The following is a 23468-nucleotide window of genomic DNA, read 5'->3' on the forward strand; positions in this document are numbered from 1 at the left end:
ATGTCCCAACACCTTGAATGACAGGTCTCAATGCTATCCTCGAACCTCCATCTGACTGCACAGAATTCTTCAACACTGCACCCACACCTTTGGCATTTTCTCAGGGGGCCCACGAACTTCGCTCCCTGCACGCTCCACAGATGTCCTTCTTGGAACCTGAATAGGGTGCTAAATGCCCTTACCAAGGCTCCATTTGAATCTATGGCGGACATTTCACTTAAGCTTCTATTGTTTAAGGTACTTTTTCTAGTCACCATAACCTCCGCTCGTGGGGTATCGGAACTGGGGGCCCTTTCAGTCCGTAAGGAGCTTTGCATTTTTTAGCCAGATGCCATCATCCTAAAAACTGATCCTACTTTTTTACCCAAGGTCAACTCCACTTTCCACTGTTCCCAAGATGTGGTGCTCCCGTCCTTCTGTCCATCTCTGGTTCACCCCAAGGAACAGATGTGACACACCCTCGATGTAAGACAGGCTCTGCGCTTCTATATCAGAAGAACTAAGGCCATTCTCCACTCACACTCTCTCTTCGTCTCTTTCCATCAGTCTTCTCTAGGCACCAAGGTTTAAAAAACATTTTAGCTGGATCAAGTCTTAGATCTCCCTGGCTTACAAAGCTCTCAACCTGGAAGTCCCTAGAGGTATCACAGGACACTCCACTCACAGTGTGGCCGCTTCAGTCAATGTGTGGCAGCTATGAAAAAGACCAATTCCATACTAGGTATCATTAGGAAGGGGATTGAAAATAAAACTGCTAATATTATAATGCCCTCATACAAAACTATGGTGTGGCCACACCTGGTGTACTGTGTACAATTCTGGTCACCACATCTAAAAAAGGCCATTGTAGAACTAGAAAAGGTGCAGAAGAGGGCAACCAAGATGATCAGGGGCCTAGAGCACCTTCCTTATGAGGCAAGGCTACAACACCTGGGGCTATCTAGTTTAGAAAAAAGACAACTGTGGGGAGACATGATAGAGGTCTATAAAATCATGCATGGTGTGGAGAAAGTAGATAGAGAGAAATTCTTCTCCCTCTCACATAACACTAGAACCAGGGGTCATCCTATGAAATTGATTGCTGGGAAATTTAGGACCAACAAACTGAAGTATTTTTTCACACAATGCATAATCAACTTGTGGAATTCTCTGCCACAAGATGTTGACAGCCAACAAGCTGGATGGCTTTAAGAGGGGTTTGGATAATTTCATGGAGGAGAGGTCTATCAACAGCTACTAGTCAGAGGGCCATAGGCCACCTCCAGCTTCAAAGGCAGGATCCCTTTGAGTACCAGTTGCAGGGGAGTAACAGCAGGAGAGAGGGCATGCCTTCTACTCATGCCTGTGGGCTTTCAGCGGCATCTAGTGGGCCACTCTGTGAAACAGGATGCTGGACTAGATGGGCCCTGGGCCTGATCCAGCAGGGCTGTTCTTATGTTCTTATGTTCAGCGGCATTTTCTGCAAACACTCCACTCCTGGAGATATGCAAAGCGGCTACATGGTCGTCAATCACTCCTTTCATCAAGCACTATAAGATTTCATCTTTTCATGCTGCTCAGGCCATGCTAGGAAGAACAGTTCTCCAGAAAGTAGTCTATAGTTGCATCCTTCCCTTCCGACTAATTCAGTTAGCTTGGGTATGTCCCATATGTTTGGAGGATGAGTTTCTCAGGCTGTGGAAAAAGAAACATTGGCCTTACTGTGACAGGTTCTTTTTCACAGCTGAGGATGCATTTTCTCCTTTTTTTCTGTTCTCTGGGTTAGCTCCTTATCCTTCTTTAGCAGTCTTTCTTGGTGAGGTAGGGGCTATTCCCTGGGTAGGGGACAACTTTCAGGGTTCCTAGCTATGCAGGCTTTATACCTTTCCTTTCTGATCTCTGATTCTTTCTCCAGTTTCTCTTATTGCCTGTGTTATCTCTTATCGCCTGTGTTGCTTAGAACTGGGGTTTGGCGCCTTCCAGGCAGGAAGCTAGCCATGCCTTCAGTTCAATTTTGGTCCTGCCTTTGGAGCATGCTCAGTACACAACCCATACATTTGGAGGATGAGTTCCTCGGCTGTGAAAAAGAACCTTTCATGGTAAGGCCAATAATTCTTTCTCCCAGCCCTACCTGGAAATGCCAGGGATTGAACCTGGGCCCTTCTGCATTCAGTATACTCACATGTAGTCACCCGTCCAAATGCAAACCAGGGCAGACCCTGGTTAGCAAAGGGGACAATTCATGCTCACTACTGCAGAATAGACTCTCCTCTGGTCCTTGTGAGACCTTTTGACAGCCCTCCTCACTTCCAGTGAACTGTTTTGACCCTTGTAAGTTTGAAGACTTGTACTCTATGCTTCAGCCAGAGAATGCTTTATTTGTTCATAAAGGTGTGTGTCATAGTAAAGGGTCAGGTGCCTGCTTATTCTTGTAATGCATAGCAGTACTACAAATTGCTCTGTGACCTGAAGCAAAAGTCTTAGGACTGAAGCACACTACTGTTCAGATGTTTCTAGCAATACTTTAATAATGAAAAGAGGATTTTTTATTGGCCTCATGGATGGCCAGTTAAATCATTCCATTACTTCACTTTGCATTTTTGTGGCCGTTCTAGTTTATTTTTTGTTCAAGCTGCCAAGAAATTCCATCAACACACAAATTGCATTTAAAAAAAAGTCTTAATAGTTGTAACTGCAGTAACAGAAAACCAAGTGTGGTTATTTTAGAACAGATTTTCTAGGTTAAAAAAAAAAAACTCAGCATCAAGCAGTATACTTATTGTTCCCAATCACTGCATTATGCATGATTGATCATAATCAGGGTTAGGGGAAAACAACAACAACCCAGTACCATTTGAATTCATGAGGTTTGTATGCTGCTCCGGATCCAGTAATCCATTTTTAAAAAATAGCTAAGGATTGCAAAACCTTTTCTAAGACGATTCAATGATTTATTTGAATACATTAGTCTCCTTTGTACTTCTAAAGGAAAATTTAAAAAAGTTATGAATGACTAAAATTACTTTCTGTTGTCTATTATTGGGTTCTGTGGACATTCCAATGTCTTTAGACATGGGCCCTTGTTTGTATTCCTCTCAGTTATGTGACTTGGGTAACTTAAGCTACTTTCCTGGCAGGCTACATCAAACGTCGACACCACAGGACCAACATTTGTCTTTCTTAAACTTGGACTGTGAATCAAACACTGGCCTATCGTTTCAAGGCATGAAACTGTCTACATACAACATTTGTAACCCTTTTCTAACTTTGAGTATGTGTTTCCAATATCGTTATATAATTTGCAAAGGGAAAGGCAGTGTCCATCCTTGAAGGAAAAGAATGCTGGTTGTAAAATGATCAGGCAGCCCATCTTGGCCCAGAAAGATGGAGAAACTTGCTAGGGCCTAACTGGAGAAAGAAGGCTGCTTGGAACCATCTTCCTATGGTTGGGTTGTGGTGCATGGTGGGATCAAGATGTACTGGCAGTACTGTAGCCTGGATATAGCAAGCATAAATTGTCCTCTTTGCTAAGCAGGATGCACCTTGGTTTGCATTTGAATGGGAGATTACATGTGAGCACTGTACGATATTCCTCTTAGGAGATGGGGCCTCTCTGGGAAGAGCACCTGCATGCTTTCATGCAGAAAGTTCCAAGTTCCCTCCTTGGCATCTCCAGATAGGGCTGGGAGAGACTCCTGCCTGTATACTTGGAGAAGCCACTGCCAGTCTGTGTAGACAATACTGAGCTAGATAGACCAATGGCCTGACTCGGTATAAGGCAGCTTCCTATGTTCCTACGTTCCCCTCTCTTCCACCTTGATGTACTGGAAGAGATTGAATGCTTCCACTTTTGATTTTAATCTAGCCACAAACCCCATGTGTTTGGATTTGGAGATTTGTGAGGGGCCAATAGCAAGATGGGGAAGGCAATTTCGGTTGGGGAAAGGGATTTAGATTTGAGAAAATGACTACAACTACAAATAGATATAGATATAGATATAGATAGCTTTCCAACAAAAGTGCTCAAAGTGGTTTACATAGAAAAGTAAAAAAATAAAAAAAGATGATTCCCTGTCCCCAAAGGTCTCACAGTCTAAGAAGAAACGTAAGGTAGATACCAACCACCACCACTGGAGGGATGTTGTGCTGTGGCTAGATAGGGACAGTTGCTCTCCTCATGTTAAGTATAAGAGAATCACAACATAAAAGGCACCTCCCTGCACTTGGCGGGGATGAAACAGAACCTCTCCTGCAGTTAAAGGTTTTTTTTTAAAAAACCCACCTATGAGGATATGCAGTGTTTCTCCATTGTCACATCTGTTGTGGCCGTTAAAGCTGGATGCCTGTTTACTTGGTGTCACACACTGGCTTGGGATCACAGTATCCATCCAACTGCCTCCCTTCCTCTAATCCTGTTCATAGGCTCTGGGAGTGGCCTCAGAAGTGCTGGTGAGGGGGTTAATTTCCACCCTATTCCTCTACCAGCTGTCAGGGAGAGGGGTAAGACTGCTCCTCACCGGGAGACTCTAGGTCCAAATCACTCCCATCTTTCCAGACTGCTTCATCCCTGGCCACCCAAGCCTTAAATAAAGCGGCCTGTTGGGTCACCATGTGTCCTGGCTCTCCCTGACAACTGTGTAGGGTCTCAGCTGACTTTGCCTGTACATAGGGGCTGTATTGCCTTCATCTTCTTGGCCTTCCAACTGAGTGAGTACTCAGGCCCGCCAGCAGGAGGGCCCAACACTTGGAAATACATTCCACTTTGTTCAATAGGGCTTATTGCCAGGTACGTGTGCACAGAGTTGTAGCTGCAGCTGATAGAGAACTTTCATTTTTTCCTGATTATGTATAAAAAGGAAACTCCTGTTTCATAGAATTGTACCTACCAAGGCTTTCAGGCAGGTGACAGCCACCTGTTCTTGGTGCCTTTCTACTTATCTCACACAGGGTATATCTGTTCTGGCAGATCTAGGACGTCCATAGTTTTCAGGCCAGAGGCAGTTGTAAGCATCATACGATTAACAGTTTACCAGGTGGATGTGGGGAACCCGTGCTAAATGGTGATGCAACAGCAAAGGGAAGTGAACAAGGACCAACAAATCTGGGTTGGAATAAAAGAGAAACTTTCCTTGTTCTCACTGTTGGGTGAAGACAATTAAATGAGAAGTAGGGTAAGGTTCACTTGTAGTTGACACAACCCTTATCTGGAACCATTAGCTGCCAAATTCAGCAATCCCTCCCCCCTCCTGCCTGTCCCCAATCCCATTAAGACTACAGTTCCTGTCATACAGCTTTACTGGTACACCAAGCTTTAATGCTGTGGGAAGTCCTTTGCTTCTTACATCATTACGTACTTTTCACTTTCTTCACAGTTTTCCTAGATGGATGTCACTTCCATGTAGAAAAAGGCAACTCCATTGCATGTACACCATCATGAATGATGACTATACCACGTCCATTTAGCTGCATCTTAATCCAACAAGAAGGTGTGGCCAATTGCAGCTTCCAATTGTGCGCACTCCCAAAAACAATAAAAAAGACAATCTGTACATTCATTGCATGTGACAGTTTTACATTCAATTTCCATACTTTTTCTTACGCAGAACTGTTCATGTAAGAAAATTATCCTATGTGGGGCATCCTTTAGGTCAGGGCTGCACAGCTTCAGCACTCCAGCTCTTGTTGGACTACAACTCCCATCACCCCTAACTTTTGACCACTGTGGCTGGAGATGATGGGAGTTGTAGTCCAACAGCTGGAAGATTTGAAGTTGTGCACTCCTGCTTTAGGTCCATGGGTTGATGTGAAGTATTTCCTACTCTGACTTCTGTTCTACTTCAAATAATAAGAGTTCACTCTTATTCAATAAGGAAGAAATGTAAGAACTCTCATGCCAAATCCTGAGCCTTATACTGATCCTTATAATTCTGTAAATTACTGGAAAAAGAGAAAAAATGGCCATTTGAGTGCAATGTGAGATGTCTAGCCACCTGTCTGTGCCAATGTGACCTAAGAACCATACCTAACCACGAGAAAGATGTCTGCATGAACCACGCCACCTATTAAGCTCACTGGGCGAGGTCCAGTTGTGGTTACAAACAGCTCATTTGGTGGTGACCTGAAACTAGGGCCTTCTTTAAGGTTGTCCCAGGCCTCTGGAACACGTTCTCAAATGAAATCAGAACTTCCCCATCTCTGGCTGTTTCTAAGCAATTTTTGAAAATGTACCTATTTTATCTGGCTTTTAGTTTATAATGTGTTAAAGTTTTATTGATTATTTTAATTTGTTCTATATGATTTTAGGTTTTAATGGTCATTAGGTTTTAATTGTAATCTGCCCAGAGACATTATATGGAGCAGTACATTAATACAATAAATAAATGAAATGAAATAAATACTGTTCTTCACTATAAGCTAGCAGACAAGGCTTTGAATGCAAAGCCAGTAGTCTGTACTATGCCTCCCATTTTCCTCAGATTTTCTGTTTCTTTCCAGCATTGTGGAAAACCTGCAGATTACTGAACAATTAGGCTGTGATGGAGTCAGCATAGGTCCAAGTGGTCTCCCCTCAATTAGTTGATTGGCCTCTTTCTCTTGCCATCTCCAACCCTCATCTGTCAAACAGTTACTAAGAGATGCTATTGTCATGGGAACCAGCCTCCTTCCTATCTTTCCAGGGTGGGGAGGCATCTGTTGTTTATAAGCAACAAAAGGGAATTTTAAGGAATGCTGAACAACAATCCTTGAACTTAGAGCTTAAGTGATGGTCTTGCTTTTCTCTGTGATCTGGAAAAGGACAGTTTATTTTGGGGAAAGTTAAAGACGCTTAGAAAGTATTGAGATCGTATTGACTGAAAAGAAAAGCTAATGAAACGAGAAAATACTGCCCTGTAATGGCAACAGAACTACCCAAGTGTGTCTGGCTGACTGTTAAATTGCACCTCTCCTGCCTTACACAGAATATCCTATTCTTGTCCTTGCTGTGTAAGCTCTCTATGTGGTAGCCTAATTTTCCTTTTCCTTTAATCCCCCTTAAGTGAGTTAGTTCTGCCAAATTCATCTGCCCATTTTGTCGTTCTTTCTCACATGACTTCATCCCCCACATCAATGCCCGTACGTGTTGGATGTTTCCTGTGCTCATCTTTAGGGCCATTGTTGCACATCCAAGTCTTCCTCTAAAGCTCACGTCTCCTGTAGGCTAAAGGAATGAACTAGTTTTGCATACCTACTTGATCGTTCTTTGTGTAATTTGAATTGAAAACAATTATAATACCACAAAACCTGTAATAAAACAGAAGAGCAGCAGAAAAATCACATAAGAACACAAGAAAAGCCCCACTGGAACAGGCTAAAGGCCTATCTATTTCAGTATTCCTTTCTATACAGTGGCCCACCAGATGCCTCTGAGAAGCCCACAGGAAAGAGTTGAGTGCATGCCCTTTGCCCTCTCTCCTGCTCTTGCTCCCCTGCATCTCGTACTCTAAATACCAGTTGCAGGGGAGCAACAGCAGGAGAGAGGGCATGCCCTCAACTCTTGCTTGTGGGCTTCCCAGAGATGGACCACTGTGGGAAACAGGATTAGATGGGCCATGTAGCTGGGCTGTTCTAGTGTTCTCATGTGATTTTTCTGCTGCTCTTCATTTTATTGTAACTTTTCTGCTGAAAGTTGGTAAACCAAGAACCAGAGGTTCCTGGGGGGCACGATGTGTGAACCTGCCAACTTCCAGTTTGTGGCTGGAGTTACTGACTTAACAACTGTGTTAATCCAGCTCTTGGTTACAGCTCTTGGACTGAAGTTGATAAGAAGTCAATAACTCTGGCTGCAAACCAGAGATTGGTGGGTTCACACATTACATGCTCCCTGGGAACCTCCAGTTTCCAGTTTCTGATTCACTGACTTCCAGCGGTTCATGTGAACCTACCCAATGAGACTTGCTTCTTGAGTAAGTTTACAGAGGATTAAGTTGTGCATTAGGCTAGATGCAGCCCTCGTAATGATATGCCTCTGCAGTAGGAAAAAGAATTTGTTGCCCCCGTTCCCTACACAGCTCTTTACTTCTCATGTGCCATGAACAATAATCCAGAATTGCTTTATCTGTGATTGGCATTGAGGCAGCAGAAAAAGAGAGAATTTCATTCTTTCCTCCCTGGTCAAAAAAGCATAGGCCGTAGTTGGGTGACCCACTACTTGTTGTGGATTTATTGAGCATCTGTGCAAGATAGAAACTGCCCTATGTGCATGTGCATGCATGGCCCTTACATATGTTTTGTTCCCTCCTAACTGAGCAAAGAGGCTCCTTTCAGAGTGGTGATTCTCTTATTTTTAGCAGGGGGAGAGCAGCTGTCCCTATCCAACCCTGGCACAGCTTCCCTCCAGTGTCTGTTGCTGGTGTCTGCCTTCTGTTTATTAGATCGTGAGCTATGCTTCTATCGATCGATCAATCCATGCATCCATCCATCCATCCATCCATCCATCCATCCCACTTGGATAACTTTTGTTGAAAAGCAATACAGGTGTATCCTGTTATCCACGGGGGTTCTGTTCCTGCCAATTTCTGTGGGTAATAAAACTGCAGATAATAGGGCATTTGGGCAATGGGAATTGGGGGGTTAGGTTCCTGAGGTGGCGAAAAATGGGCTAAAAACAACAGAAATCAGGGTGGGGGGAGTACCCTACCATGCTCTGTGCATCCCCAGCTGTCCAGCAATGCCCTCAAATGAATTTTTCCGTGAAAAATTGCACACAACCCTTTTAAACACATGTGTCACAAACTGGTTCCTTTCTTCAAAATGGAGGCCAGAAATGACCTCCGGATACACAAAAATTATCCCTTTTTTCACCGTTTCCCCACGTATACCAAGTTCAGGTGTCAATTGGCTGACTGCGGATATGTGAAAACACGATTACTGGGACTGCGTGTGTCGAGGTACACCTGTATATAAATCTTTTTGTAGTTGTAGTGGTGGTGTTGGTGGTGCACCTCTTTTTTGTTCTTCCTTGTTTCACGTTGGGTGTGTAGGACCCATGAACTTCACAGCCAATGTGGTCCTCCTGGCAATTGTAGTTTTAGCTTTGCACTGTTTTCTCAGTCAGTGCAAACTGTTGCTACAGAGATGGGTGAACTGAAGAAAAGAAGACTAAGCAACATCAACACCATGTCCAGTGCCCAAGGTGTATGTGAATCCCCAGCAAGTTCCCAGAATCCTCCCAGGCAGGCCAGCCAGGCACACATTCTCTGACTTTCCTCCCAGGATGATGCATGTGCTGTAAATTGTTGAGGCTTCTCTGCCACATGTGATATGGTATAAGACTAGCAAATATTTTTATTATCCTCATTTTCTTTTGGCAGTTTCCTAATGAACATTATTGGATGAAGTGATTGAAGACTGCTTTCATTTTACTACCACTTGCATAAAACCTTGCCTGCCAGTAAATTCAAATGATTTCTACATTTTGTTCTTAATTCATGAGAATTTGATGTCCTGTGTAACTGTGTATTAACTTTGATCAGTGTGCATTTTTGTTTCCAGAATTGTCAATTGAATTTATTACAGGTCTTTCCATTTTTAAAAAATCTTATTTTGGTGAGAAAATATTAGTTTGAGGCATAATTCAGATTAATAAAACCACAGAAATGATGGTTTCTGAAGTACATTGACTGCAGCTTTAATACCAACCACTTGCAAGGCACTGGGAAAGCAGAGTGTTTCCAGGTCACCTAGTAGCTGGTGTCCAGTACCTCACCTCACTTCCTGCACCACTCACTTCCTGGACCATTTCTAGGCCATTAGGAAGCCAGAAGGACATCATGCACAAGGTTCTCCTCAGGGTGCAGTGTCTGACTGAGCTCTGTTGGATAGCAGGAAGTCCCAGGTTTAATCCCTGGCTTAGCCAGGTAGGGCTGGCAAAGAACTTTGCTTGAAACCTTGGAGGTCCACTGCCAACATTACTGAGCTAGATAGACTAATAGTCTGATTTGGTATAAGGCAGTTTCCCATGTTCCTGTGACCCCAGCCTGGCTGTGGTTAGCTGACCACCTGACTCTATAAAAGCCTTGCCTCTAGAGCTGCCTGAGTAGTGAAATAGGATGCCTTGTCCTGCTTCTGCTTTCTTGACTCCTTTGGTCCTCAACCCCAGCCTAGCCCTGACTATTACAGCGCTCTCTGGCCCTGTACTTCTTGACCATAGGTAAGCAACTTCGGTTCTCTAGTGGGAGGCAATCTTGGTTCTCCAGCTGTTGTTGAACTACAACTCCTATCATCCCCAGCCACAGTCTGTGACCCAAAGTTGCCTTTCCCTGGGTTAGTCTCCTGGTCCATCTTCATGCCTCTGACTCCACTCTTCTCACTAGCCCACACCTGAATTTGACCTCTGTACCACACAGAGGTACATAGGAAGCTGCCTTATACCGAGTCAGAGCCTTGGTCCATCTAGCTCATATTGTCTACACCAGGCCTGCACAACTCCCGCCCCCTGCTGTTTTTGGACTACAACTCCCATAATTCCCAGCCACAATGGCCAATAACCAGGGATTATGGGAGTTGTAGGCCAACATCTGCAGGAGGGCTGAAATTGAGCAGCCCTGGTCTACAGTGACTGGCAGCAACTCCCTGGGGTTTCACAGGGATCCTTCCCAGCCTTACTTGGAAATGCCAGGTATTGAATTTGAGGCCTTCTGCATGTAAAACGGATGGTCTACCACTGAGTTTTAGTCCCCAACTAGCCTCTGTTGTAGCCAAGGTGTGACTGTACTCCTGCTAACTGAGCAAAGAGGCACCTTTTAAAGTAGTCATTCTCTTATATTTAGCAGGGGGAGAGCATCTGTCCCTGTCAAACCCCAGCATAGCATTCCTCCAGTGAATGTTGCTGATATCTACCTTGTATTTCTTTTTAGATTGTGAGCCGTTTTGGGATAGAGAACTACCTTAGAACATAAGAACAGCCCTGCTGGATCAGGCCCAAGGCCCATCTAGTCCAGCATCCTGTTTCGCACAGTGGCCCACCAGATGCCTCTGGAAGCCACAGGCAGGAGTTGAGGGCCTGCAGTTACTCCCCTGCAACTGGTACTCAGAGGCATCCTGCCTCTTAGGCTAGAGGTGGCCTATAGCCCTCCGACTAGTAGCTGTTGATAGACCTCTCCTCCATGAAGTTATCCAAACCCCTCTTGAAGCCATCCAGGTTGTTGCCTGTCACCACATCTTGTGGGAGAGAATTCCACAAGTTGATTATGTGTTGTGTGAAAAAGTACTTCGGTTTGTTGGTCCTCAATTTCGTGGCAATCAATTTCATGGGATGACACTTGGTTCTAGCGTTATGTGAGAGGGAGAAGAATTTCTCTCTATCCACTTTCTCCGCACCATGCATGGTTTTATAGACCTCTATCATGTCTCCCCACAGTCGTCTTTTTTCTAAACTAAAAAGCCCCAGGTGTTGTAGCCTTATTTATTTTTTATTTTTCTTTGTAAACTGCATTGAGAAATTTGTTGAAAAGCAGCATATGAATATTCATAATTTCTTCAAAGATATGAAACCCACTGCTGGCAGTATTTGATAGAATCGGAAATGAAAAGCTTTGGTGCATATGCAGTGTTAGGTGGACCATTTAGTGACTGTTTTCACTGGCGGCTGTTCTTATTCCTGTAATTTTCCTGACCTGTGGATTTCCCTTATGCCTGAGAGGCAGAATTAGTTTTCTAAGCTATAATTTCCAGTTCTTCTTTATGGGAATGCATCTGTGATAGCTGCATTAAACTACCCATATAGAGAATGAGTTTTGCACCTTGTTAGACCTTTGTCATGCTCTAGCTTTCTTTGTGGATAGGACTTTTAATTGCTTATGATTGATCCTATCAGGGATTGTCCCATCTCATCCCAGCACCTGTTTTTGTGATTTGTCAAGACTATAGCCTGTTTCATACCATTATTCAAATCTAGGTTTAATGTGGGTTACTGACATTACAGTGATTGTGTGAACGCACACAAGGTAGTTTATGATCTGAGATGAATCTGAGATCCCACTGTGGTATCTGTTTAACATTAAACCTAGATTTGAACAGTTGTCTGAACCCGGCATATATCTCACTGCTGCGACAGACAAAGAAGGACTTGCTCCCTTAAGTGGCACAGCGGCGAAATGCTTGACTAACAAGCAGAAAGGTGCCGGTTTGAATCCCCACTGGTATGTTTCGCAGACTACGGGAAACACCTATATTGGGCAGCAGTGATGCAGGAAGATGCTGAAAGGCTCATCTCATACTGTGTGGGAGGAGGCAATGGTAAACCCTTCCAGTATTCTACCAAAGAAAACTACAGGGCTCTGTGGGCGCCAGGAGTCGAAATTGACTTGACGACACACTTTACTTTTACCTTACTCTCCTAGGGCTATGATTACATGTACTGGAGGTGTTGCCATTCATTGGTGTCTGTAGAGCATCCACATGGTCTATTTTCTACATTTCTCAAACATCATGCTGTAAGATCAACAGACTAGACATGAACTGACCTTTGGAAGAGGTATCAAGACACCCACAGAGTGCCTTGCCTGCAACTGTTGTGCTTCAAGTGGGTGTTCTGTGCAGTCTTGCATCCTGGTCTCCAACCCCGAAAGAAGAGTCTTTCCAGTGGGTTGTAATCTAAATTTTAAGGACATTTCAGGTCATGCTCTCAATCACAGTCACTGGATGTAACTGAGTGGGACAGCACCTCTTCCATCCATGCAAGGAGCACTATTATGCTTAGGAAAGGTGGGCTGTACTAGTCTTCCTGAGCTTTCTGGAAGGTTTCATATGTGGGACTGCACAGACTATCCACCTGAAGAACAAGAGTTGCAGGTAAGAAATCCTGTTTTCTTCTGAAGGTAAGGGACAACCCAGCCACAGAGTTATCCTAAATTTTCCTTGGTATGCAGTTTGATCTTAAAATCAATTTTGCAGGCTTTCTTATTGTCCTCCTGTGAATTTGTGCATTGTTTATGCCTTATGGAGGAGTCAGCTGTGCTCGGATTTCTGCCAAGGAAATAATAATTTCTGATCTGAGAAATTGCAGCTCTGTTCTATTCTGATTTTTCAATTACAGTGCTCTGAAAGCTCTTGGAAACAGGATGCAATGGAGCATATCAGATGCGTCCTGCCTGTGCCATTACTTTTTACACTCTTGGCATAATGGTTGGACATTGTGTGCCAGTATAACACACAGTCGCGGCCTTTTAAAACTTCAGCTGAGTTGGATTTATTCTGATGCTGTTGCTTTATTCTGTAGATCCGGCTGTTCTTATAGATGTGGTATTTTATTGATGGTTCTATTCTACTAAAATAGTTTTAATATAGTGCAACTGCCATTCTGGGAGTACTCTGTATTTAACGGCAGGATCCAAATATAATAAATAAATAAACATGGATACTGCCTCAAACGTGGCACTTGGAAATAGTAAGATGTTACACCTGTGTTAGGAACATAGGAAGCTGCCATATACTGAGTTGGATTGTTGGTCTATCTAGCTCAGTGTAGTCTACACAGACTGGCAGCAGCTTCTTCAAGGTTGCTGGCAGGAGTCTCTCTCAGCCCTATCTGGAGATGCCAAGGAGGGAACTTGGAACATTCTGCATACAAGCATGCACATAAGAAAAGCCCTGCTGGATCAGGTCCAAGGCCCATTTAGTCCAGCATCCTGCTTTACACAGTGGCCCACCAGATGCCTCTGGGAAGCCCACAGGTAAGAGCTGAGGTCATGCTCTCTCTTCTACTGCTACTCCCCTGCAACTGGTATTTAGAGGTATCTTGCCTCTGAGATTGGAGGTGGCCTCTAGCTCTCCGACTAGCAGCCATTGAGAGACCTGTCCTCCATGAACTTATCTAAGCCCCTCTTAAAGCCATCCAGGCTGATGGCTGTCACCACATCTTGTGGCAGAGAATTCCATAGGTTGATTATACGTTGTGTGGAAAAAGTACTCCCTTTTGTCGTTCCTCCTATAGCAGCCCCATCCCCTAAGGGGAATGAATATCTTACAGTGCACATACGTTCAAATACATTCTAAGGGAAATATCTTGCAGTCTCCATTTAAATGTAAACCAGGATGGACTCTGCTTGGCAAAGGGGACAGTACATGTTTGCTACTGAAAAACCAGCTCTCCTCCCCTAATATTATAAGCCAGTGTTCTTCATTTTATTGCCCGGCTGCCATGGTGGCTCCCATCAACCCTAAGTGCAGCTCCCTGACTAATCATTTATTGGGCCCGTGCAGAGCTTCAGATGAAGCTGGATCCTCTGCACAGTCCCCCTTACGCCATTCCCACTGTCGAGTGCTGCACTTTGCTCAGCACAAGGAGTGGTGGGGTGGGGGCGCTCCTTTAAGGCCCTGCACCAGCTTGGAAAGCGTGCACAGAGTGCTGGGAAGTGCTTTCCTCCTAGAGCTCCTTAGAGAGGGCTCCATCTCTCTTAAAGGTCCTCCCACCTCTGAGAAAAGTGCAGTACTGTACATAGGTCAGCACCGTGGGAAATGGCTCTCACATAGGAGGGCTTTTGTTTTGCCAAAGTGACCCCCACTTGAAAAATAGCAAAGATCGCTGTTGTAAGCTGATATGTTGGTATGATTGCTGATTGGGGCATGCTGACTGCCTCTGTTTGAGGATCATGTGTGTAGTGAGCACTCATTCCTGGCTTGCAGATTTCTTTCAGCAAGATTCTTTCAGCAAAAATCTTCAGCGGAAAGAGATTCTTTCCCCCAGGTTTACCTGCGAGAGCACTTTCTTCTGCTTGATCCTCACCGCACATTAAGGTCAGAGAGAGAGAGGTCTGTTTCTGGCTGCCACCAGTTCGTTTAGTGGTGACTTGGGAGCGGGCTTTCTCTGTAGTCACTCCTGGGCTGTAGAATGCGCTCTCTATAGATATTTGTGGCTTAACATCTGTATCAGCCTTTAAAAGAGCCCTTAAGGCATGTTTTTAAAATGTGGCTTTTAGTAATCTTTGAATATTTTAAGCGGTTTTAAATCATTGTGGTTTTAATAGTTTGTTTTATTGTGTTTGTTTATTTATTGTGAACTGCCTAGCGCTTTGGAGTCAGGCAGTATATAAATAAAATAAAACAATAAATAAACTTAGCTCTGTTGGAATGCCAACACTGGCAGTTCGGAGTCTTTCCTTTTCACCTATCTTGCTGCAGGTGGAGCCATGGTCTCTACCATAGGGGAGACTGAGAATTGCACCAACCTTGGATAGCTCCAAGGGTGATGGGTCAGGACCTCAGCTAGAGCTGATTGGGGAATACAAGAGCTGGGTGCTGCAATTGGAAGGGAGCGTTGTCTCAACAGCTTTTTGCAGCAGGTGCTGGGTTTAATATCCAGCTGCTTTGGTAGGTGACTCAGCCCCAACCCTCCTATAGGGAAGCTCTGGTTCTTGAAGGGGCCTTGCCTGAGTTTGCAAGTGCTGCTTCTGGTGGCACCGTGGGCCCTCTGTTATGGACTGGAAGGGTCCTCAAAGGGTTCCAAATGCATGCATGCATGCATACACAATCCAAATTACAATATAAAAATAAAAGCAAACAAAACACTTTCACAGAATAAAAATGATTCACAGAGTTAAACCATTAAAATAACTTCACTGGATAAAAACAGTTTAAAATTAATCTTCTGTATATTTAATTCTCTAAGGCGTACCCGTGGCTAATCCCATGTATGGCAGCTCTCGTGAGAGTTTGTGAGCCAAAGCACCTGATTGGGCAGTGGAGATTCCATATGCAGATAGGGAGGAGGAGGAGCCTGTGCGAGCAGAAGCACCATGGTGATTGGGCAGTGGGGATTCCATATGTAGATAGGGAGGAGGAGCCTGTGATGGTTAAGGTCAGTTGGAATGCAACTGTTACTGGTTGGAAGATGTTCTTGATTGTAATCTATATATATAAAAGGATAGTGGGCAGAGGTCTGCGAAGTGAGGGGTTGTGAGAGAGGAAGGAGCCCCTTCAGGTGAAGGAGGCTGCCGTTGTGTGAATTAGATGAGGAAACAAGATCTGGAAAGGGCAGGAAGGAAGGAAGGAAGGAAGGAAGGAAGGAAGGAAGGAAGGAAGGAAGGAAGGAAGGGAAGACAGAGGGGGAAAGCGAGTGGAGGAGAGAGAAAGGGAGGGGAATAGAGAAAGAAGGAAGGGCGAGGGGTGGGCCCGAGCCTGTCAGCGGCCTGAGGCAAATGAGCAGCTATGGCGGCAGCAACAAGGAAGGGCCCAGTCAACCACTGCTGCTGTTCAGGCCATTGGTGGAGGGAGGCAGGCAGGAAAGGGATGAGCCTGGGCCTGTCAGTGGCCTGAGGGGAACGAGCGGCCATGGCAGTGGTGGCAGCGAGGAAAGGCCCGGTCAACTGCTGCTGCTCCTGCTGGGAGGAGCAGGAGCGGGGTGAGGATGGGAAGGTCTCTGGGGATAGGAGGCTGCAGCTTGGCCAATAGGTGCCAGCCACAACTAAGAGGGGTGAGGGGGATGGAGTAAAGGGATGGAGGAGTGACCAAGAGGGGTAAGAGGGATGGAAGCAATGGGATGGAGGACGAGGAGCAGGAGTACGACTCAGGTGAGGGTGGAGAGATCTCTGAGGTGAGGGGGGCTAACCTAGTAAAACAGGTATGTCTTAAGGCTCTTTTAAAAAGCAATCAGGGAGAAGCTCTTATTTTGACAGGGAGTACATTCGAAAGCCCAAATAGATTCATTCTTTTTTACTTTTATATCCCACTCTTCCTCCAAGGAGCCCAGAGTGGTGTATGTGGTTATGTTTGTCCACACCCTGTGAGGTAGGTGAGACTGAGAGATAAGTGACTGGCCCAGAGTCACCCAGTGAATTTTTTGGCTGAGTAGGTACTTGAACTTGACTCACCCCAGTCCTAGTCCAACACTCTTAACCATTACACCACATTGTCTCTCAGTTATCGGACAGAGGCACGGCCGTATTTTCAAGTCTTGTTGAGTGTACTGGTTTGGGTTCCTCCAGTGTGGTGGTCGGTCCCAGTGGCATAAGGTCACCCTGTGTCTGAGTTTTCAGTGCCTTTCGTTCTGTCTCTTTCCATGGACAACCCACCTTGTTTTCCACCTGAGGGTTTCTGGGATCCAGGGCCATGATACCACCACAGTAATTTCATGATTAGGAGTTCTTAGATTACCCCATAGTGAGGCTCTCTGCATAAAGGGAAAAACCTTTGGTCAAGATGGCTTCAAATATAACAGAGAAATAGGTGGAACAGGAAAGATGACTGCCTCTTGCTCTTTGTCATTCATGGGCTGAGACCACATGCGATGGCAGGAAAATAGTATGTAGCATGATTAGAAAACAGGAGGAAATGTTGACTACAGGGAAAAAATGTATATCTGCTTCAGACTTCCAGACTGTTTGGTAGAATGTTCGAGCTCTTCAGCAATTTTCCAAATTCTGGTGCCTGCTGCTGGAAAAAAAAAAAATCTGTCATATTCTGCCAAGTCAGAAGCTATCAAATGGATCTGTTGGGACCATAATTCTTTGTGGTGGGGCAAAAAAGGACAGCCCACAAGGATAATCCCCGCTGGCTGCTTTCTCAGCGCTTCATGGAGTTATGTAAAGAAGTAGGACAGACCGTAAAGACTTTAGCAGTCTTTTCAAATGTTTTTCAAGGTAGAAGAAATTGAAGAAAACCAAGAAGCACTTGGGACCAAGAGAGAAATCCCCTCTCAGTCATGTCGCAGGGGACTGAAAATTGGACCCAGTCACAGCATTCAAACTGTTCTGCAAGGTCAGGAAGGATCTTGTGCATGGGAACATAGGAAGCTGCCCTATACCAAGTTGTTAGACCATTGGTCCATCTAGCTCGGTATTGCCTACACTGATTGGCAGAGGCTTCTCCAGGGTTTCAGGCAGGAGTCTTTCCCGGCCCTACCTGGAGATGCCAGGGATTGAACCTGGGACCTTCTGCATGTAAAGCAGATGCTCCACCACTGAGCTATGGCCCCATCCCCTGGGTTCCTTTCCTAGGAATAGCTTGCACCTCACAGAGGCCCACATCATACATTGAGGACCACTCCTTGAGCAGTTCGAATGTAAATGTGAACATGAACGCATTCTTCCCCAAATCCCACAATAATCTGACTCTCTTTAGGGGGTTTGCTTTTGGTTTGTATCTTTATGAGAAGCGGTGTGGCCAGGACATAGCTGCAGTTGAACAAGGTGGGGGGCAAATGTCTTTGGGCCTCTGAGGGACAGGGGCCTGCCATTTGGGTTGATTGGGTTGTTTCGGCTTGTTCTTTCCTCTGCCCTTCTCGCCTCTGAAGAAGACTTTCCTCCAAAGAAAGGGTGGAGAGCTGGTCTTGTGCTAGCAAGCATGAATTGTCCTCTTTACTTAGCAGGATCCACATTGATTTGCGTTTGGATGGTGAATACAAATGAGCTCTTTTTGCTCTAATATATACCTCTTAGGGGGTGGGGCTGTAGCTCAGTAGTAGAGTATCTGCTTGCACGCAGAAAGTCCCCGGTTCACTCCCTGGTATCTTGTGGTAGGGCTGGGAGAGACTCATGCCTGCAACCTTGGAGAAGCAGTTGCCAGTCAATGTAGACAATATTGAGCTAGATGGGCCAATAATCTGGCTTGCTATACGGCAGCTTCCTATATTCCTATGTAAGACAGCAGGGAAGGCAGGGGCCCATCTTCACTTTTTGTCCCAGGGCCCACTCCAACCTTGCTGCGTCCCTGGGCGATGCATTGCAGTATTTACCAATCTTCTGCTCCATTGTGCGGCGGATGAGTTCTGGTCAGTCCAGAGTCCATCTCTATATATAATTTGCTAAGATGTACCCGTGGCTAATCCTGTGTGTTGCAACTCTCATGAGAGTTTGCAAGCAAGCTGCCAGGAGGGGGAGAGAAGGCGGCAGCGGTGTGGAGAAGAGAAGGTGGTGGCGGCGGGAGGGGGTGAGAATGGGGGGAGAGCCAAGAATGGGTGGGGGGAGGAGGATGGGGGAGTAAAAAGGGAGAACTAGAGGCACAGATGCTCTGCACCCAGGCCAGCTAGTTTAAAATATTTCTGGTAAGCATGGAGATGGCAGAGAGGGATAGGTTTTGTTTGCAGCTATACCATAATGGTGGTTGGTTTCAAAGAACTAACATTTTTTCAAGTAGCTTCAGTGATGTAGAGTGGCAAGCCAAAGCAAGAGTTATTACATGGCAAAAATATATATGGAAACAAGCTTTCCTAAAATTCTGATTAAGTGTGGCTGTTCTCTCATCTCTAAAATGCTTGCATTCAGTGGCCTAATATTTTCCTCCTCTTTGTTCTTTTAGCAGTGGCGTTGTTGTTGTTTTTTAAAAAAATAATTTAAATTAAGTGTGTGTTTGAAGGGAGGCAGAGCATACCTTCCAGCCTGTCCCTATTTTCCCATTCAGGTGAATGGAAAAATAGGGACATTTTGGCAGGTACCAGAGACAGTTCAGTTGACTGAAATATTCTTGGGCCTAGAGGCTTTGCACTGCCACAGTTTTCAAATAAAAAAGGCAGAACACAACACAATAAGAATTCCATTATCAACTTAAATTGCATTCAGAATGGCACTGAATACACAAATATCCTCAGAATGCACCAATACAATGCACACACCCCACAGGCTCCCCACAGCACATGTCAAGGGCAGACTGCTGCCTTCATTATTCCTCCGTAGACTTGGTGACACACAACATTCAATAGTTTGGATTCATTGACATGGAAGAGTACACGAGGGAGCTGTATTAAAAATTGTTACTGGCAATCTCATTAATTTCAGTGGCTTTGATTTATGTAACTGGCCTTTTACGGAATGCTGAAGCTCCTGAATCCTGGCACCTGTGAACTCCACTCTTTTAAGGTCTCTTTGTTTCTTTTTTTGTTTGTTTTGTTTTTAGCTGGCAGGACTGGCAGTATTCATCGGGAGCTGAAGCTTTTTCTAGCTGCTAATCTGTGTGTGTGTGTGTGTGTGTGTGTGTGTGTGTGTGTGTGACCAGTGAAGTTTTAAGCAGTGTTCAGAGAAACAATCCTGTGTATAACACTTCATAATGAAATTTTAAATTGGATACAACCACCGTTTAGATGGTATTGATAATCAAAGCCATTAATATGAAGCATCCAGAAAAGACCTAGCTAAGAGTTTCATGTTTTAATCTTCACGTTGGTGCAGTGGTTTTGAATAGGACTTATTTTCTAAGAAGTGTGTTTAGGGTAGCAGCTTAAGCCATGGGTGTAGATACAGAGAGGGGGGAAAGATCTCAAGGTTATGCCCATGGCTAAACGGCGGGGAACTGGAGGGAAGGCAAGGACCTAGCTTCCTGCTTCCACATGACCAGGGCTCCACCGCCCATGCGCCCACACAAGCAGTTTGGGTGGCGAGCCTAGCAGTAATCAGGTGGGAAGGAAGCCAGGGCTGCCAGGTATCCTACAATGTACCACATGATCAGTGCAGTGTATTGTGAAAGCACCATGCTGCCTGGCCACTCCTTTCCCTTGGCTCTATGACAAAGATGGCTGACAGCAGACTGGGAGCAGCTACCAGCAGTGAAGACTGACCACTAAATGAACTTAGAGGCACGCACTTGGCCTCCTACCTCACTTTAAGCCTGGGTAGAGGATCAGCGCTACCCAGAGGAGGAGTGGTGGGATCAGGACCAATTCTGGGGGTGCAGCTGACCAGCCCTACCTGGGCTTACCTTGTCCTACCCAGGTAGGGCTGGTCATGAGAACGACGACCTACTTTGGGAATAAAATAGCATTTTGAAGGTTTTAGGATACTTCCAGTGTCTGGCTTGTGACCTATGCTAGGTTTTTAATTGCAGAACTCCAGAAATTGAAAGACGAGCATATTTATCCCTCCCGAATCCAACCACTTTTAATTGGAAATAAATTTCTTTGATTTCCATGGCACTTACTTCCAAAGAATTGTGCTAGGCTTGTAGTCTTAGTTACCATGTTGCAACTTTGTGTATGTTATTTAAAAGTTGCTGCAGCTTTTCCTTCTTAAGCTTTGGACCTCTTCTCTCATGGGCAGCTTTCACTCTGCACAAAGACATGCACAGTAATAATGAGTGAAGGTCAGTAGGTTTGTAATCATTAATATACTTCCTGTTTAAACCTCTTTGTTTCTTGCTTTGTGGAACATTGACTGTAACTGTTAAGCTGAAATAATTCCACTCCTTGTCCATATTCTCCTTAGTGAATTTTGGTGGTGAATATTCTCTCAGTTTGCAGTTGTGTGCTGAGTAATTGATATTCAGCATTGGCATGTCTCTCTCATTTTTTTCATCTGTGTGCGGAATGAGTTTTGTTCTGGGCAGGAATATCAAGGCAATGTGCGCACTTACATTCAGAATGGGGCCTTCCTGATTCAACCTGAGCGGGATCTAAAATTAACTGAGCAGGCATCAAAAAAACCTTGTGAGTGCAGGCATGTACGCACGCTTTAGAGGGAACTACTGGTCACATCCAGTGATGTTGCAGTAGTGTTTGATCTTGCAGTATTTGACAGTATCTGATAGCTACATGCACTGAAGAGTCCTGTGTAATTTCTAAGCCTGTGCTTGCCTTATTTTGACCATTACTTGGTCCAATTAAAGAGCCATACTTGCACTGCATTTCTTTTTCTGAAGGATGAATACAGCTACTAAGACTTTGAGTCATTAGTTGCCTCAGCAAGGTGCCTCACAGATTCTCTATATATATTTCTCTAAGGCATACCCATTGCAAATCCCATGTGTGGCAGCTCTCACGAGAGTTCACAAGTCAGCTGCCGGCAGGGGGAGAGGAGCGTGACAGTGCCAGAGGACAGGCTTGTGGGTGAGGCTGGAAACAAAATGGCGGTGAGGGAGAAGGCAGCAGGCAGGTGGGGGAAGAAAATGACAGCAGCAGGTGGGCGGGGCAAGAAAACGGTGGCGGCAGGTGGGGAAAGAATACGGCGGTGGCAGCAGGCAAGCGGGGAAAGAAAACAGTGGCAGTGGGCAGGCAGGCGGGAGAATAAGAGACGCGTATGCTCTGCGCCTGGCCTAGCTATATATATTTATAATACGTTAGAAACCAAGCTAGTCCTGATTGTACACCTTCAAAATGTCCCTGTGCTAGATAATACAGCGTTAAGTTAGTTGACATATTACCCTACATAACTGAGGGATTTAATCAATATTCTACCCCCTTGGTGATGACTGAACTAGACCACAGAGATTGAAATGAGAGACTTGTCAAGTTAAGTGGGTCTTTGTGCAGTTGTTTTTGAAGCAGTTGTCCTAGTTTTTCTCTTTCTTGGGTGTATAGCTGATAGAAGTACATTATATTTTCCAATATTTGCTTGTTCTGTTTTGCTTCTTGGCATCACTCCTTGGTATATCACTCTTTGCTATGACATCAAAGACAACTGACCATCCAGCTATCCAACTTCCTTCAAAAGCAAAGCAGATGCACTTTGCAGCATTAAGCCTTAAGCAGGCTGGTGAGGGGCCATTGCTCAATGGTAGAGCATCAGCTTTGCATGCAGAAAGTCCCAGGTTCAATCGTTGGCATCTCCTGGTAGGGCTGAAAAGGACCCATATCTCAAAGCCTAGAGAACTATTGCCAATCAGCAAATGAATTTATTCCATGCTTGGTATTCTGAAGGACAGTTGAGGACAGTCTTTCTGAACTGAAGATTTCCAGACAAGGAAGTAGTTCAGGCGAAGCTTGCACAGATTTTTGGGTGTTAAATAATGACTTAACCACCCAATTCAAATAAAATATTTAAAAGCAGACATCTCTAAGTTGCCATTGAAGGTGTTTCCTTGTTCCTTGGATGGGTCGAGAGCATGCCGGTCTTATTTTGCTGCCTACTTTTATGAAGCCTTTCCCTTTCTTTTTCTTCATAGGTAATGCTTTAATCAGATAAACTGATTTTACAGGAGAGAAAAATGGAAAGCGCTCTAAACACAAGACTTGCTTGTTTTTTTCTTAATCCTCACAAAAGCAGCTTAGTCATAGCTTTTAAGTTTGAAGTGAAATAACTTTACCAAATAATCGGCTGTGCAGAGCTCGACCCTCTTGTAGTCTGTTCTGTTTTACTGGGATCGGATTATTGTTTCACATGTTTGGAGAACACCAGCCGCTTCTCCTAGTTTGGCTGAGTACAAAGACGCCTGCTGGTTTTCAGATACACGGTACACTCCACATTCCCCATGCTTTCTACAATAAAAGCTTCTACATTTGGTAGTTAATTGCAATAGGTCAGGGATGGGCAAAAGATTTATTACTATTTTTTATTTATTGTTTAATTTGTATACCACCTTTCCTAACAAACATGGCATATCAACTGAAGCATAGCATATGGTTCACAGCATATCCCCTGAAACATAGGAACATAGGAAGCTGCCTTATATAGAATCAGACTATTGGTCTATCTAGCACAGTATTGTCTACACTCACTGGCAGCAGCTTCTCCAAGGTTCCAGCCCTATGTGGAAATGCCAGAGATTGAACCCAGTACCTTCAGCATAAAAAGTAGATGCTCTGCCAATGA

At 44.7% G+C, this 23468-nt stretch overlaps 1 protein-coding gene and 1 non-coding gene across 7 annotated transcripts in view; one reads left to right on the forward strand and one right to left on the reverse strand.

Annotated features, from left to right (window-relative positions):
• Positions 1–23468, forward strand: part of KIAA1549 (KIAA1549 ortholog) — a 217243-nt gene that overhangs the window by 80290 nt on the left and 113485 nt on the right. The gene's annotated exons all lie outside the window — the stretch shown is intronic.
• TRNAV-UAC (transfer RNA valine (anticodon UAC)) lies at positions 17858–17935 on the reverse strand. Its single transcript has one exon. It is a non-coding gene; the product is annotated as a tRNA-Val (tRNA).

Source organism: Hemicordylus capensis, chromosome 5 (assembly GCF_027244095.1).
Source record: "Hemicordylus capensis ecotype Gifberg chromosome 5, rHemCap1.1.pri, whole genome shotgun sequence".
NCBI lineage: Eukaryota > Metazoa > Chordata > Lepidosauria > Squamata > Cordylidae > Hemicordylus > Hemicordylus capensis.